Source organism: Mustela lutreola, chromosome 4, assembly GCF_030435805.1.
Source record: "Mustela lutreola isolate mMusLut2 chromosome 4, mMusLut2.pri, whole genome shotgun sequence".
NCBI lineage: Eukaryota > Metazoa > Chordata > Mammalia > Carnivora > Mustelidae > Mustela > Mustela lutreola.
The window spans coordinates 190,594,242-190,598,686 of NC_081293.1; positions in this window are offsets into that span (position 1 = coordinate 190,594,242).

Genomic DNA, 4,445 nt, shown 5'->3' on the forward strand with positions numbered 1-4,445 from the left:
CCAAGGTTATGGGTGCCAGAAAAGTAATTTTAATGGAAGCTCACAAATCCAAATTTAGAATTAATTTCTGTGCCAAATTGAAGATAATTCAGCATCTAATGTAAACATGATCTTTTGTCTACTTTTCCAGAAGGTTATGGGAATGGAAGTAATAAACCCATCTGGTGTGATGTGTTCCCCATAATAGAAAAGTAAGTTGGAACAAGGTCATGGAATAGGGTTATGGGTGTCCTGTGTCCCAGGCAAAATCTTAGGTACTTGCTTATCTCAATTGTGAACTTTTATCCTGAGGACTATCTTGAACACTACTCCCTTGATGTTTAATTAACATTGACTTACAAGTATATAATTTTTCCATGATATCTCTGGCCTTGGATAACCATGTTAACTTTTCATCATTAATAAGGACAACTTGTTTCCTTGAGAAAAGAAAAATGTTCTGAATTGAAGCTATGAGTCGTCTGGATGGCGTCTAGATGGAAGAGTGAACAAATCACATTTACTAGAATTTACTATATATTTTACATATATATAAACATTTCATATGTTTATTTAGTAATTCTCATTACAACCCTAGAAGGTATCTATTACTATCCCACTTTACATATGGGAAAACTAAGGCACACAAAATTGCAGGAACTTGACCAAAACCACATTGCAGGTATACAATAGGGTCAGGATTATAACCCAGGAAAACTGGCTTCAGAGTCTCTGCTTAACTGCTGTACATCACTTCTCCAATAAGTTCACCACATTCTGGACAGCATGATAAAGCAAAAATCTTGGCCAATGATAATAGAATTGAAATGTATGAAGGGCTTCCTATGGGTCAGGCACTGTGGATGGGATTTATAGACATCAATTCATTCAGTCCTTACCAACTGCTTTATAACTGTTTTTAGTTTTTTCATTTAAACATGGGGAGTGTGAAACTTAGAGAAAATACATGTTCTGCTCAAAGTTTTATGCTCTTCAGTGGTCAACACGAGGTTCAAACTGAAGCAACCTCTTTTTTGAGGCCATGGCCTCTACTGCGATGTGATAAACATAATTAAGGAGAACAAGCTGAACCCTACCAAATTAAAGGATGACTCTCGGGAGCAGTTACAATTTTTAAAATATTATTAACATATAATATATTATTTGCTTCAGGGGTACAGGTCTGTGATTCATCAGTCTTGCACCATTCACAGCACTCACCGTAGCACATACCCTCCCCAATGTCTACCCCAGCCATCTCATCCCTCTTACCCTCCTCCCCTCCAGCAACCCTCAGTTTGTTTCCTGAGATTAAGAGTCTCTTATGGCTTATCACCCTCTCTGGTTTTGCTTGTTTCATTTTTGCTCCCTTCCCCTATGATCCTCTGTCTTGTTTCTCAAATTCCTCATATCAGTGAGATCATATAATAATTGCCTTTCTCTGATCAACTTATTTTTCTTAGCATAATAACCTCTAGCTCCAACCATGTCATTGCAAATGGCAAGATTTCATCTTTTGATGACTGCATAATATTCCATCACATATATATCACATCCTCTTCATATATATATGTATATATGTATACATATATATATATCACATCTTTATCCATTCATCTGTTAATGGATATCTAGGCTCTTTCCATAGTTTGGTTATTGTGGACATTGCTGCTATAAAAGTTGGGGTGCATGAGCCCCTTCAGATCACCACATTTGTATCTTTAGGGTAAATACCCAGTAGTGCAATTGCTGGATCATAGGGCAGTTCTAATTTCAACTTTTTGAGGATCTTCCATACTCTTTTCCAGGGTGACTGTACCAGCTTGCATTTACACCAGCAATGTAGGAGGGCTCCCCTTTCTCTGCATCCTCTGTCATTTCCTGGCTTGTTAATTTGAGCCATTCTGACTAGTGTGAGGTGGTATCCCACTGTGGTTTTGATTTGTGTTACCCTGATGCCGAGTGATGTTGAGCACTTTTTCACGTGTCTGTTGGCCATCTGGATGGATGTCTTTTTTGCAGAAATGTCTGTTCATGTCCTCTGCCCATTTTTTGGTTGGCCTCTTTATTATTTGGGTGTTGAGTTTGGTAAGTTTTTTATAGGTTTTGGATACTAGCACTTTATCTGGTACATCATTTGCAAATATCTTCCCCCATTCTGTCAGTTGTCTTTTGGTTTTGTCAACTTTTTCCTTTGTTTACAAAAGCTTTTTATCTTGATGAAATCCCAGTAGCTCATTTTTCCCTTGCTTCCCTTGTCTTTGGTGATGTTTCTAGGAAGAAGTTAATGTGGCTGAGGTCAAAGAGGTTGCTGCCTGTGTTATCCTCAAGGATTTGATGGATTCCTCTTTCACACTCAGGTCTCTCATCCATCTTGAGTACATTAAAAGGATTTTGGCTATTATTGTATCCCATTGGCTTAGTATCATATTGGCTAGTATTTTGGTGAGCATTTTTGCATCCGTGTTCATCAGCAATATTGGTCTGTAATTCTCCTTTTTGATGGGGTTGTTGTCTGGTTTTGGGATCAAGGTATTGCTGGCCTCATAAAATGAGTTTGGAAGTTTTCCTTCCATTTATATATTTTTTTTTGAAGTTTCAGGAGAATAGATATTAATTCTTTTTTAAAAAATTAAATACATTTAATTTTAATATAAATTATAAAATTTAAATTTTCATTTAAAATTAAAGTACATTTATTTTTTAATTAATTAATTATTTTTCAGAAAAACAGTATTCATTATTCTTTCACTACACCCAGTGCTCCATGCAATCTGTGCCCTCTATAATACCTACCACCTGATACCCCAACCTCCCACCCCCCCGCAACTTCAAACCCCTCAGATTGTTTTTCAGAGTCCATAGTCTCTCATGATTCACCTCCCCTTCCAATTTACCCCAACTCCCTTCTCCTCTCTAACACCCCTTGTCCTCCATGATATTTGTTATGCTCCACAAATAAGTGAAACCATATGATAATTGACTCTCTCTGCTTGACTTATTTCACTCAGCATAATCTCTTCCAGTCCCGTCCATGTTGCTACAAAAGTTGGGTATTCATCCTTTCTGATGGAGGCATAATACTCCATAGTGTATATGGACCACATCTTCCTTATCCATTCATCCGTTGAAGGGCATGTTGGTTCTTTCCATAGTTTGGCGACCGTGGCCATTGCTGCTATAAACATTGGGGTACAGATGGCCCTTCTTTTCACTACGTCTGTATCTTTGGGGTAAATACCCAGGAGTGCAATTGCAGGGTCATAGGGAAGTTCTATTTTTAATTTCTTGAGGAATCTCCACACTGTTCTCCAAAGAGGCTGCACTAACTTGCATTCCCACCAACAGTGTAAGAGGGTTCCGCTTTCTCCACATCCTCTCCAACACATGTTGTTTCCTGTTTTGTTAATTTTGACCATTCTAACTGGTGTAAGGTGATATCTCAATGTGGTTTTAGAATTCCCCTGGGAAGCCATCTGGACCTGGGCTCTTGTTTTTGGGAGATTTTTGATGACTGCTTCAATATTCTTACCAATTATGGGTCTGTTCAGGTTTTTTATTTCTTCCTGGTACAGTTTTGGTAGTTTATATGTCTCTAGGAATGCATCCGTTTCTTCCAGATTGTCAAATTTGCTGGCATAGGGTTGCTCATAATATTTTCTTATAATTGTTTGTATTTCTTTGATGTTGGCTGTGATCTCTCCTCTTTCATTCATGATTTTATTTATTTGGGTCCTTTCTCTTTTCTTTCTGATATGTCTGGCCAGGGGTTTATCAATCTTATTAATTCTTTCAAAGAACCAGCTCCAGTTTTGTTGATTTGTTCTACTGTTCTTTTGGTTTCTATTTCATTGCTTTTTTCTCTTATCTTTATTATTTCTCTTCTCCTACTGGGTTTAGGAGGAGAAGAGCTGTTCTTTCTCTAGCTCCTTTAGATGTAGGGTTAGGTTGTGTATTTGAGAACTTTCTTGTTTCTTGAGAAAGGCTTGTATCACTATATACTTTCCTCTCTGACCACCTTTGCTGCATCCCAAAGATTTTGAACAGCTATGTTTTCAATTTCATTTGTTTCCATGAATTTTTTCAATTCTTCTTTAATTTCCTGGTTGACCCATTCATTCTTTAGTAGAATGCTCTTTAGCCTACATGTATTTGAGTTCTTTCTAACTTTCCTCTTGTGGTTGAGTTCTAGTTTCAAAGCATTGTGGTCTGAAGATATGCAGGGCATGATCCCAATCTTTTGATACCATCTGAGACCTGATTTGTGACCCAGGATGTGATCTGTTCTGGGGAATGTTCCATGTGCACTAGAGAAGACTGTGTATTCCGTTGCTTTGAGATGGAATGTTCTGAATATATCTGTGATGTCCATCTGGTCTAGTGTGTCATTCAAAGTACTTATTTTCTTGTTGATCTTTTGCTTAGATAGATAGATATCTATTTCAGTGAGAGGGGGTGTAAAGTCC